Here is a 14171-nt window from a genome sequence, read left to right on the forward strand (position 1 = left end):
ATGCCTGTTACTGTGAAAGGCATTAGGTCCCATCTGGATGGAATATTGTCAGTGGTGTTGGCTACTGTACCACGACGTGCTCAAGCACACGGCAACGCAGAGCAGCCCTCAGGAATTGAGCACGTGAACAAGGGTGAGGCACTGGGCTTGTCCTCTGCAGGCTTCCACCCACCCCGTCCATTCATCATCTGAAAAGGAAATCGGAGGGGCAGAGAGCTCCCCTTTAAGCTCTAACAGAGAGAGGTTAGGAATTTTGAAGTCAGCTACATTTTTATCCAGAGTATTTCTCTCTCCATCTCTCTCTTTCTCACTTACCTCTACCTTTTGTTTCTCTTTTAGTTTTTTCCTTTTCCTTTTCTTCCTTCTCCCATACCCCAGCATCTTGGTTTGTCTTTTAATAATAATATATCGCTTCTCCTCCCCTGTTAGCCACTATTCAGTCGCTTTGCCTGAAGAAGCACATCCTGAAGAAGCCCCATCTCCAATGAGAGGATTGTTAGTTTAGGTAATACAAGTTTTACAGACTGTTCAGGAGAATGAACAGTATTTTTTTTCTCTACAGAATGGGATGAAAAGAAATCAAAGTCATTACTGTGGAAGAGGAGAAACTCAACAATCAAACTGAAGGCAGGGCAGGCATTATTACACAAACTGACCGTTGAAACTCTTAGATGTGGCTTTCCTTCCACACTCAGCGGAGTTCACAATATGGCTGTTTCTAATCATAAAAATTCCAGACCAAAAATCTTCCTTTGTTTTCACTGGTGTAAATTCAGAGCAAGTTCAGCAAGTTGCTCTGAATTTACCCAGCTGTAGAGGACAGCTAATTTCATTTGAGCTGTACAAGAGACAATCTTTTTTTGCTTTCCCTGGGATTACGGTAAGCTTGTCAATCAATGCCCAGAGGCAGTCAACAAAACACAGTTATGCCTGGTAAGAAATGCGCTTGACAAACTGTCGTAATACCTGTTTCTTCTGCTGGTCTCTTCCCCAGCCCTGACCACTGTCAGATATGGTGTGGGCTGGGGAGCTACGATTTGAAGCCATCCACAACACCTGGAGGAAGGCTGAGCATTTTAGATTTTTATGTATCTTAAACTGTTAATTACCAGTCACAATCAACACAGCAGCTTAAATGACAGCGATTAATATTTCACTGAAATGATGCTTTTTTCTGTTCATTAACTGATACAAGAATCAAAAGGCTGATAGAATAGCTAATGTGAAAACTCATTATTATTATTTTTGTTGTTTAAATCCCCTGGAGCAGAATTGGCTATTGCTGTGAAATCCATGGAATTATCCTTGCTATTTCAACCTGCCAAACCAGCCTTTTATCCCTTTAATTTCAGGTCTTTTCAGTAACTTGCCAAAATAATCTCTTGGCACCTCTGAGATGAGGATCCACGTTCTGCTGCTCGCATAACTCCCCTGCTCATAGAACCATTTTGGGTGAGATTTTTCACAGCGGACTTGTGCTTTTAACTCTTTAAGCTGCTTCTGAAAAATGTTGCTTTGCTATCTTGTGGGAAATGGTCATACCATAATGTACCATGACAGTGCTTGGTGCGGAGAATGTAAAGAAACATTTAAATATAAATTATAGCTAGAAATGAAGGTATAAGTAAAAGCCAAATGATAGGATTTACCTTCCAAATCTTAAGGGCAAAAAGAGTCATTTAGCCCTTTTCTTGGATGTAGCCAGGCAAGGGATAGAAACGCTGAGTCTCATATGATCTTAATTATATGCTGTGGGTGTGAGCAGCTTTCAGGCTACATGTGGATTCTTGACTGAGGCTCAATGTGTGAACTTTGTCACTAGAGGAGTATGTCACACACAGAGCTGGGACATGAGCCATCATTCACAATTCAAACAAACCCCCAGCCCTTCAGAGACTGAAAAGAAATGTTCAGTTAACCATAAAAACTGTGACATGATTCTCCATATACTGGTGCCCTTTGGGAACAGAAATACTTCAAGTTCCAGAATAAGGCCTTTCTTGTGAGGCTTTCTGACTGGGCTGGAACCACCAGCTATTCCAGCCATTGTACGAAACCCTGCTCTTTCACAACTCTCAGCAGTTTTTTTCTAGACCAGGAGAACTACCATTCTAGGCTATAGATTCAAGTCCATGACCTCCCTTGGGAACACTCCCTTGATTTCTCGGGTTTCTCACCGGTGGGTGACTTTGGACCTAGCAGAGCCTGAAGGTCTGTGTGTTGCCAGGAGCCCTGAGGTGAAGATGATGATGGAGCAATGGGGCAAGTGCTGGACACAGGGCGCTCTGGTTGTTAACCGCTTGCAGCAGAAGTGCCTGCTCCCCTGCAAGTTTAAACAAGAAGATGAAGGTAAAAGGGATGCTGTTGGGAGCATATCATTGTTGTGGATGACTTTTGGATTGCATGTTGACTAAAGGCCCTCAAGACTTCACCCGTTTGGGTGTAAACCAGTTTGGTGGGTTGGCCAGCAACCCTTAAGCATGAGAGCTTGTTCAGTTACCCCAGCCCTCCCATTTACAGCCACTGTGCTTCAACAAGATGGCAGGTGGATCACAGCCTGGCAGGCAGGACCTGTTTTAGTTTGGTCTCACATTGGCATGAGGAGCAACTTCTGCAGTTGATGTCAGCAGGAACAAGTCCTTGTGTCATCTCTGGCCTGTCTGGAAGGGAAGATAGCCTGGCTATGTATTCCCTCCTGAGCTGCATCCGGGAGTAAGGGAGGTTGGAGAGGTTCCCATGTGGTACTCTAAGATCACATCCTCAGCAAAAAACATAAACAGGCAACTGGAGAAGGATGTTCCTGTGGCCAGTTATGTGCTAGCAAAATTATTGCGTTGATGATCAGCAAATAAAGGCTTTGTTACTGCTTAGAAATATATTGAAGGTTCAGATCAGGGTGAAAATATAGTTCTGCACACAGCTGTTCACACTGTGTGTTGTTTTCTATGCATAAGGCCTTTTCATATTGTGTTCAGGGGAAAAGAAGGCTATTGTGGAAATCCATCATACCCTAACATTTAAGTAGAATTACAGGGGACATGTCTACTTACCTAAAAGAATAAATGTGAACACATGGAGATGGCCTTTTTTTTCTTAACCTTAGGAAATATCAGCAAAAATTTTCATGTTTGTAAATAGTCATTTTCTTAGAGCAAAGTCTGACAGAAAAGTAAAGGATTTTTATGAAAGATGTGGCGGAAAACTATTACAGCTCTACTCCTCTTTATTGCTTGAAAAACAGAAGTAGCAGCAGAGGAGAAAAGTAAGCCTCCAAAGATCAGGTATGAGATGTAGGAAAAATAATCAGGCCTCACCAGAGAATTTCTTTGGTTTCCTGAGGCACCCACGTGTCCTTCTGAGGAACAGAGACAGTCCTTTTCTCATTGAGAAATCTTGTATGGATCTGTCCTCTGACAGCTGAACCAATTGGTCTTCCTGGAAGTGACCAAACATAAGAGTAACGTCTTTGCTTGTGAGAAACACATCTGGGCAACTACTATTATCTTCCTCTATTCCCCTCGCTCTAACTGTCTGCTCCTTTTGACATAGAGGAACAGAGACTGGCATTTCAGTGTATGAAAAGCCAGCTGGGATCAAATCAATGGACTGCCATTGATTTCATATGTAACTCAAAGAACTAGGATTTTTTCTTTTAATTTTTTTTCTTCTGGCTCTATTCTTTGAGAAGTAGAAGAGCAAAACAAAGGTGCTGAGTCCTGCCAGTGGTCCTCAGGCACAAAGGCCAGAGCCAGAAGTGCAGAGCCCTCCTTGAGTTCGAATAGCTTTGCTCTTGCTGGCTTAAATCAGGTTCAGGTGCTTTTCACTTTCTGGCTTGTTTTGGTTGAATGTTAGTGAGTGCTAAGAGGACACAAGACAAAGTGCCACAGCTCAGTAGTACCAGTCCTGTAGCCAGCCTGGGGGCCCAGGTGTCCAGCTGGTGCAGCTGACAGCATACTTTATAGAGTTACACTAGTTTACTGTTGCTGACATTGTGTCTCTGTACATTTTGTGACAGGCTGTAGTTGTGTCTCCGCTGTCTGCTAAAGGCATCCGGCAATGACTTCTGTCCTGGCCAGAGCGAGCCCTCACGACAGTTTGTTGATGCCACCCATTGCACCTGCCAAGCACTGGAGGAGGGTGCTGTGCCACTGGCTGCTCTGCTTCCTGCGTCTCAGGGTGGTACGGACACTGTGTGTAAACCCTGCTGTGGAGCAGTTGGGGTTTATCACGTTAAGGCCTGCTTAGAGGTTATTGACGCTAAAGTCACACCGTGATCTGCCTAAGGACCCTGTAATTCATGAACTACCAGAGAGCAGAGCAGGACAATTCCTGGTGAGGCAACTGTGGTAAATTATAAATAGAAAGATGTAAACTTGATAATGCAAATGAGTTTATTTTCCTTTTTATGCAACAGATGTTTGACCTAGGAGAAAGAATAATATTATAGAGATTGAGATCAGTCTGAGGGAAAAAATAAAGACGTCTAAAAATAAAACACAAATAGCAGCTGCTTGAATTGTATTTCTAATATATCAGTGTTGACAGCACTCTCTTTTCCCCTAGTTGAGCCAGGGATCCTATGGAAGCGGTTGGTAAAGATGAGTTATTTCATGAGGAGGGGATACAAGCAGAGGCAACGAAGAGGCAGAGACGGTACCTCTGTGTGTGTGTGCACGCCCTGGACAGGAACGCTCTGGAGATGTGCAGGGGGACCTTCGTGGCATTACTCCGCAGGCAAACAGAAGGACTCCAGATCTGATGGTCTCACCCTCGGTTGCAGTGAGTAATACTTTTCCCCAGTTCTCCAGTTCCCACTGGAATGGTACCTTCTCAGAGTAAAACCGTCTTGAATTTTGTTGTTATCTCAGCCCCCATATTGAGTAAGCTTTCTGAGCAGCATTAAAGTCAATGACCTGTGCCCATTTACCTCAGATGGGAAGCTGAACTTTGTGTGCAAGGGTGGTGGGGTTAGGTTAGTTTCTTGACTCTGTAAGCACTGTCGGTGGGAAAAATACTGCCTAGAAAACAGAAGATAGAAGGAGGAAAGAGGAAAGATCCTGACTTTTTGGTCCAGCAGCTAGTGGTTTTGGAGTATCAAGCTTGGGTTGCTTAGCTGAGACTCTGTGCCTAGGTCTGTCTTTTGGCAAGCGGCAAATACTTCCTCTGTAAAAGCTAGTTGCTTGCAAAAATTAAGGCATCCTTGTATTTCAAGGAGTCAGGCTGGGACCAGCATAATAAGGCTGTGAGGAAAACTGAATTTGTTTTCCACAGTGTGTGAGGGCAGATGGTGTGGTAGCGCTGCCTTTGGCTGCTCGGCGTGAGGAGCCTGAGCAGGCACTCGGTGACTCCTTGGTGCCTCAAATGGCCTGTCCTCAGTATACTGGAGAGCAAATAACACATTTTTATTTTTATACAAATGTACGTAACTTCATCCATTTCTTGTGGCTGCTTTGACAGGAAAAGGAAATTTATGACGCACATCACCCATTTATTTGGCACAGGCAGTGTTTATTGCTGAGGGAGGCATTCTCATGGAATTGATTGCACAATTTCCTCTTGGTGTACTGTTTTCAAGTAATATCCCAAGACCTCTGAATTCTGTTGTTGTGCTAAGATACAGGGACACGTCTTTAAGGCCTGCAGAATACTTCAGCAGAGGGAAAAAAGCCACACAATGGAAAATATAACTGAAAATATAATTTTGATTGCACTGTAAATCTGGAGCTTTTTCCACTCTGCTGGGAGTATCCATGGAACCACCCATTCCCAATGAGTTCATTTTCCAGGTTTCTCCACAGAACTATGGACAGTGTTGGGTTTTATGGCTGTTACATTCTCATGGTTAGAAAAGGTGGTATTGGTCTGTCGTTAGTTTGTGTTCATGCCTTAGACATGCCAAGATTATAGGCATGTAGGGAGAGAGAAAGCCTGCTTTTTGGGAAAAGAGGAAGATATGTTCTTAGGATGATGGTTTGCTGAAAGGGTGGGATTGTTGCTTGTCCCAGCTGGCAAATCGAGGTTGAAGCTGTAGATGTCACAAAAGGCAGGAAGAGAGATTTTGTTGCCTAGGTTCAAAGGACTGTGGTAATACATATCTTATACACCATGAATGACACAGTAGAGGGAGAGAGAGAGACAGCAGTTTTTGTTATTTTCTTTTTTTTTTTTTCATTTTATTTTAATATGCCCACACACAATCATTTGTACCAACGGTTAATTGTCTGATGATCTCACCTGCACATGGAAAGGCAAAGAGTTGAGTGCTTCTGTGCAAATATGTGCTTGTGATGGTGCTGGGTGCAAGTAATCATGGATTGAAAACTGCAGTCAGAAAATACAGAGCTGTTTTTTGAAATGGTGACTCAAAATATAAGGATGGAAGAAGAATGGTGCGTAACAAGAGATAAGAACTATAGGTTCTCTTCCTTCTTTTTAAGTATTTGGCATCCTGCAAAATACCAGTAACCCCACAGCGCATCTACGTGCAGAAGATCCACTTCTGCTCATGAAAGAGTTGCCTCCTGAATAGCTATTTTTCTAGTTGCCTGGCGAATGGCTCTTCACCTTCATCACTCTGCTAAACTCGCAGAGGGCGGTTTGGCAGTCAGCTCAGCTTGCATTTTACCCTTTCACTTCCCCTCTGGTGACTCTCCACTATCTTGATTGGTTTCTGCTAATTTCCTGGTTCTTCTTTCAGGCTCCAGAAAAAAGTGATCTTCTCCTAAGCTTCTATTGATCACATTTCTAAATGGCAATTACCTGTTCTCAGACTCCTGATGTTCCTCCTCAGGGTCCTGAGCTAGGGACCTGTTTGAGTACTAAGATGCATACTCTGCAGCTCTCCCATTTACAGTTGCTGCAGTGCTACGCGCTATGTGTTCGTTAGCGTAGATGTAAACGGCTCACTGGTAATGGCCTTTTGTATGTACTGACCTCTGAACTAGAAACATGACTTAAATCTCTGAGGAGGCTGATGATTAATCAAATAAGGGATCAACTGTGACTCAACCTTTAGATCACCAGCTGAGGCTGTGTCCATGGATGATTAAAAGAGGAAAATATATTTAGCTACTTACAGCTGTATCTCCCTCCAACTGAGGACAAGGCACCATGGATAAACATATTTATGTTTGTCAGATGTGCAAATTGTGATTCCTTTGAAAGCCTCGCAGTTTGTCATAAAGCCTCAGCAAGCGCATGGCTGTTTATTGATGCTAGAGGACTTCCTGAGACCATTTCGTGGGACTGGGTGCTCAGGGTGTTTGACACAGGCTAGCATGTCCACAAGGGGAAAAACCCAGACATAACCAGCTGCACATGAAAGACTAATGGTAGCTTTAAGCAGTTCTTTGTAGGAGATAATTTTCTTTCTTCAATTAGGTCACACTTTCTAGGTGCTGTACTTCAGAAGCCTACAGTGCTCCCAAGGCCAGCTCTACAGTTCAGTCAATGGTGAACAGAACATATAAACTTTATATTGCTAATATTTTTCACAGTGCTGTAAGATATTAGCAAGCTCCAAATAGCTGTCAGAACCTCAAGGTATTCTGGAACATCCTTTGATGCTACAAAGTAATACATTTTCCATATTATTCCTTTGAACACATTATGTATGCAAAGTCCAGCACTCCTTATAGGAGAGGTGGAATTATCATACAATAAGATATTTTTCTCTAGTTCTTTCATGGCTCATAACATATAAAATTTCTTCTTAAAATCCAGTCTAGGAACTCAAACTTAATTTATACAGTATTGAAAACATTACAGGGCATAAATCAGTTCAATTTTTAAAGTTCCTGTATGATATTTTCAGAGCAGCCAAATTCCTTCATTCGCCTGGATTCCTTCCAAAATTCTGCCAGCGCTCATGGAAATCTAAATAACTTTGGAGAAAAAGCAGATTTTCTGTGGAGGCTCAGATTACCCCGTCACCCTTCCTCCACTGCAGACAAGCCTCTGATAAACGTGGAGAATAGGGACAGGGAAATTACTTCATTACTCCATGTCCTTTTCAATTATAAACATCTAGGAGCCTGATCCTCCTGCCAACTTGTACCCCAGACCTTTGCAAATTTGTGGCTTTTAAAAAACAACAGTTGCATTTCCTTTGCCAGCAGGGATAAGCAATAGAAAATGAGTGGAGGAGCTCACTTGAATTTTATTTGTGAGGGTTAGTTTAAAAGATTCAGATCTCAGCTCTGTTTATTTAAAGTATGACTCCAGCTGAAACACAAGTATGTGAACTAGCAAAGTGATCAAAACAGGGCGGCACCATTCTTTTTTCTGAGAATTAATCACTTGGTGGTGGTGTGTTACTGTAATCTTTCTGTGATCACTTAACCTGGAAGCTATGCTTCCGAATATCTTTGTAATATTCTCCTGCTGGCATCTTCAGATCAACTATTTGTACCATTCATCTGTTTCAAAGCACATTAGATTAATGCATTGGGTTTTTTACCAGCTTAGCTTTGTGTTTTGATTTACACCTAAAGAAACAAGCGTGTTTTGATGTCATTTTTCCATTATTGATGAACTAATATTCCCCAAAAAAGGGCTGTTTAAGATCTCATTCTGAAACCTCATTATTTATATTTAAAAGTCTCAGTTTCAGAACATTGTGCTGCAAGGGGGGAGGTGGCATTTCTACTGATTTCTACTTTGAGTTTAAATCTTAATATGCTCAACTTCAGCTCAGTGTTTAAAAGTCACTGCAACAGAGACCCGTCCTTGGGCTCACCGCCGGCTCGTGCGTTCCGCGCCACAGGCAGGGTTTGCTGCGTGGGCCCACATGAGTTGGCACCTCCGGTGCTCTCATATCTGCCCTGCAGTGATGTGTGTCCCGATCCACCTCGGATGTTAACGGGGACATCAGCACAGGCTGGGGCCCTGCGTGCCTCTGTGCTGGAGCGAGCAGCCGCATTGTGCCTTGAGCGACGCAGAGTGGAGGGAGACTGGAGGCAGCCCACTGCGTGGCACCCGCCGGGCTGGGGCCAGGAGGGAGGGAGAAGAGGACAGGGGACAAAGTGAGGCTTCTTCAGGGCTTCAGAATTCAAGCCTTGCTCTGATAAGAGTCCAAAAATTCAGACATTCTTGTTAGATGAATCTACAGGGGGTGTGGGTCGAGCGGAGAGCTCAGCACATGAAAGCCAAGAGGCCTTCTAGGAGCTCTTGTACAGCTTCTCCCAGGGTTTACTTCTTTCTTTCTTACACATCATGCAGAAACACTCCTGCTCAAGTTGGTGGGAATTTTTCTCCGTGAAATTAAAGTGAGGGCTGGGGTAGTTGATAGTTTGGTGTGTAGCACCAAGGCTTGAGTCTTTGGCTAGTGCTCTTACGAGTCTGACGCTCTGTGTGTGTGTGTGTGTGTGTGTGTGTGTGTGTGTATACATGCATGTGTGCTTACTTCTCGATACTTCCTGTTACCTCTTGGGCCATAAATATTGTGCAAACCACAACGGAGGCATGTCTACTGCTGGTATCAGCCCAAATATGGAAGTACATAAAAGAAAAAAATACTAAGGAAAAGTTCACCAGACTCCTAGAAACTCCCAGCTGGCCAGGTCTGAGCTTTGGGAGTTGGCCGGAATGGATGATCTATACCTGAAATAATTTCTCATACTCACTGACTCCCCGAGACATGACGCCAGAGTTCTTTTTTTGCATAACACTAAGGTCATAATGAAGTAAATTCTTTTAGTTAATGGAAAGTTTGGATGCACTATAAGTAGTTTTTTTCCCTTTAAAAAGGAAAACTGCAGGTGGACCCACATCCTATTCACTGCTGTGTAGTAATGAAAGGCGTATCACCCCAAGAATGCTTATTGCTGTGACAAATCACAGCGGAGAGAGACTTAGTGCCTGCTAAATTTAGCCCGTACAAATCCGGTACATTCCAAGTCCATGGAGTGAAATACTGTTTGGAGTAAAATATGACTGAAACATTTCTGGGAATATAACTCCACTGGCTAGTTTACCACCTGGACTTAGTTTTCATATTGTAGGAGAGGAATTAAATTTTTATTATTTTTAAATTATAGTCCCCCCCTCACCCCCCCAATATCAGTTCTCTTGTCTTCCCACTGAAGCAAGCACTGTTAAGCTGCTATAACTTTAAGAGCATGAAAGCAAATGTTGTAAAGAGGTCACTGTAAAGGTCGCGCAGCAGGTTTGATGTGTCAGTGGATAAATGATGGGATCACATCTGGAACAGTTTGGTGAATAAATAAAATGTGAAAGCTCATATATCACTGCCCACCTTCCAATCTGTAAGGGAAAGAGAAAATAAATTCTCTAATAACCTTGTAAAGCACATAAAAGATATTGAATAAACTCTTGAAATTTTGTGACTAAAACTGTCCGTATTAAATAATGATTTTAAGAGTGGCAAAAAGCTTGAAATACAGTATGAGTCTTCCTTGTAAAATGTTGTTTTATTTTATGGTTTATTTATTAGACTATACTTGGATAGCTTTGAAAAATATAATTTTGAGTTTAACTATGTGTTATTGAAACACTCTTCCTTTAGATATGTCCCCCAGAGGTATTTTATATTTACACTTAGGGAGAAGAATTTTCAATTTTTATTACACAGTGCTGTATTATGGCTTATACTGCCACTACATTCTGCCTTCCACAAGTAACATTAATATATGCATATTTTACTGCCATTACCTTCAAAAGGCCTTAGAAAACCCATAGGTCTAAAATGATTTCTCTAAGTTGGTCATTACTGACTATTGAATTAAGATACAACAGGCTGTATTTTGTTTTACTGGGCCATTAATAACAAGCCCCTGTGAATTGTAAGACAGCAAGCTGGAAGCTGAGTACTTTCAGTCACCCAAGAAACGTACAGTGATAATAAAAGGCTTGTAACCCCCTGCTCTGGAGCACAAATGTCTTTGGGTGTGTGATGAGGGGCTCTGGGCTCCTGCGAGCAGCTCCTCGTGGCATGAGTGGCAAGGGCTCACGTGGTCGTGCAGGCAAAGTCGCACGCTTTGGGTAGAAAAATAACACACGTATATGTATGACGTATGTTCACTCCCATCAGCTAAAGGAAAGAGTTTTGCTGCTTGTTTTCCTCCCAGTGACACACTTTTGCAATGCTGCGGTAATGCTCTGCGAGCCATATGGACAGGCGTGAACACCCAGGCGGTGCTCCCCTGACGTCCCCGGCGCTCTGGGCAGACTCCAGGTACACCCAGACTCCAGCGGTATGGCTGGAAGGGCAGGCCAGCGAGTAATGTCACTCCCAGCATTTTGTTAGGAAGTAGATACTGAAGCCGGTTGCTGATGCGGTCACAGGGAAAGTGTCTCCTTAGCGTCAGCAACAGTCGGCTGGAAGGAACAGGGTGAATGCGGTTGTTGGTAGGCATGGGTGTTGGACACTGGGGTGCACAGCTGGAGAAGCAAGGGCTGTGGGAGGTACAGCGGGTAGGCTGTTGGTGCTGGGGGTGGGTCACGAAGGGAACCGAAGTGCCGTCGTCTCATGCTTGTTTGACTTGGATTAGCGTAGTGCGAGGCCTTAAGCACCTGAGATAGACAGTGGAACAAGTGCTTGAAAAAACCTACAGGTAAAGTCTAAACAGATTATAACCAGAAATACAGCTTATATTCTGGAAAACCATATTACCGGTAACCTTTAACCTGGATTGTGGTGGCACTTAGGAATCACAGACCACCTTGTAACATTGCTAGAAATCACTGAGTAAACACTTTCTTCCCCTAAATAAGATCTTAATGCAGATAAGCCAAGCCTGCTATTTATGCAATTCATTTATTGAGCTCCATCTTAAAATGAGTGTGGTTTCTTGTCTCTGTTGCTGTTGGACTGCTGTTCTAAATACCTTGCTCCTTTGATGAGCCGAAACCTCTCCAAATATCCAGCTAATACTTCATAGCCAACTTAGATCTATTAAACTTTTGGCAAATGTGTGGCCATGCAGCCTTTGAAGACAACCATATTTAACGTTATTCTGTGCAGCTCCTTTGCCTCAAAGGAGAGGTAATTTAACTTACAGAGAGACTCGCATGCTTCAGAACTGATTTCTGATTCTCCAGACAGATCAGAGAGTGCATCTGTTCCTGCCACAGGAATTGGGAGATGTGATTTTTTTCCTTTTGTTTTCTTGTGACGGCTTCTAGTTACTCTAAGGACAAACCAGAGCATGGGAAATACTCCACAGAGATTGATGGGGCTGGGGTGCAGCTGCCTCTGGGGGGGGACCACAACAGCCGTGCTAAGGCAAGAGAGTTCTAAAGGCAACAATTTCTTTGGCAGAGGTATGTGCTGAGGTGCCATGTTGGGATATTCCTGCTCAGTAACATTGATCCATGAGTTTCTTCACAGAAATGAAACTTACTTTTTATCCAACTTTATTCAACTTTTTTTTTTTCCCAAGTGAATTCTATTTAACTAGACCTGGGTCTATCAGAAGGCCTGCATGAATTGATTGTTTTCTCTTCCTTTTCTCTTAAAGTTCCTCTTCAGAGTCCCTTTTTTTATTGTATTGCTTCTTCTGAGCCCTCCATCACTGCAGCCATCAATAAACCTTCATGAATTAACCTGTTGAGAGGAATGTTGGGAGAATCTTTCATTGCAGCTATAAGATTAAATGCTGCTGTTGAACCCTGGACAATTTTCTACCACTAATCTACCGGTCTGACGAATATAGCTAGATATATACTACTCAAACCTTTCAGTGATGGAAATCATATATAGATCTGATAAGCTGAAAAGGAAGAAGACTGTGTGATAAATACATTAGGAAGAACTATTTTTGACAATATATTTGGAAACTTTTGGAGGATATATGTGATTTATAGATGTCACCTCTAAAACCTCTTTTAAGGGAATACCTAGGCTGAAAAATAGCAGAATTATATTTGACCACTTTCCCTTAAAACCTTCTTCTATCTATATGTAATAATAGGATATTATGTATGAAATGTGTGTGTGAACAATGATACAGAGATATCTGACTTCCCATGCTGAATTCACAAAAGTCCATCTTTGGATGTCCAATCTTTTTCTTGTCTCGTTATCCAGCCCAGACTAAAGATGAGTATGGATCTGTAGGGCACATGCTGTTCATTGGCTGTATTCTGTGAGGCCGTTCAGCTAAGACTCTGTGGTAATGTATATACAATAGCAAGCTAGATTAAAGTAGCACAGGAAAAAGTAGTAAAGCATGCTTTTTACTTGCTTGTCTAACAATCTGAATATTTTAATATCATTAATTTTTTAAACAGAATTCATTTTGTAAAGAAAACTGTAACTCTTCCCGTCAGCGTTGAAGTCCAACATGGTTCTCTCTCTGCCTCATCGCAGAACTCGCCTGAAAGCGAGGAGTCTGTACTCCTAATAATGTCCTTGGGGGACAGGCCTTGAGGTGAGAATGAAGGAGAAAGACCTGACACAGACTTTGTATATGTAATGACTTACGCAACCAGTGGGAAAGTGTCTGAGGGTGGGTGACTATCAGAAAGCTTAGTTTTTGTTAATAGCTCATCATTTGGTTGCTAGCCGTTTCAGACATCCAACCTCTATTTTCGGCAGGCTAAATTAGCCTGTGAGAAACTGTGATTCTTAAGCTAAAATGCTTCCTGGGCCCAAGGAAACTCTTCAAGGCTTTGTTTTACCTGCTCATGCAGCTGCGGTGGAGATGTAACCTAGCCTTAAGTCAAGCAGCTCAAAGTCCATAAATTAACCCTGACAAGCCTGTGATGAATTCTTACGCAAACAACCCTTTGGGAAGTCAGGGTGAAGCAGGGAAGAAAATCCAGGAGCCCCTAGTTCCACAGCTCTGTTTCTCACCATGCCTTTCTAGCCCTGTAGGGATCAGTGTCTCAGATTTCAATGGCAATTAAGCCCCTAAATGTCACCCTGAACTGTACCTAACGCCGCAGTGCTTCATCTCACTGATACCCTCACTGTGTGCAGCCATTGTACTTTTACAGCCAGTTACTAGTTTCCTGTGGCATGTCTTCCACTTCCCCTTACTTTTCTGAGAATTTTTAATCTTGAGGCAATGTCTGGGTTTAGAAACGTGCACAGCAGAACAACTGTTCTGTTAGGAGTATGGTTTTAATCAGAGAGAAACAATGCTTTTGCTAATTACGTGGTGTACTGTATGATAGATGAGATCCGATGTTGTTTCCTCTTTCAGACT

At 42.7% G+C, this 14171-nt stretch overlaps 1 long non-coding RNA gene across 1 annotated transcript in view; it reads left to right on the forward strand.

The window, feature by feature from the left end:
- Positions 1-4778, forward strand: part of LOC138068824 (uncharacterized) — a 41758-nt gene extending 36980 nt beyond the window's left edge. Inside the window, exons 12-15 of the long non-coding RNA XR_011143600.1 lie at positions 1353-1452; positions 2228-2349; positions 4016-4332; positions 4564-4778. This is a non-coding gene — a long non-coding RNA (uncharacterized lncRNA). The remainder of the gene's footprint in view (positions 1-1352; positions 1453-2227; positions 2350-4015; positions 4333-4563) is intronic.
- The last annotated feature ends 9393 nt before the right edge of the window (positions 4779-14171 follow it).

Source organism: Struthio camelus, chromosome 11 (genome assembly GCF_040807025.1).
Source record: "Struthio camelus isolate bStrCam1 chromosome 11, bStrCam1.hap1, whole genome shotgun sequence".
NCBI lineage: Eukaryota > Metazoa > Chordata > Aves > Struthioniformes > Struthionidae > Struthio > Struthio camelus.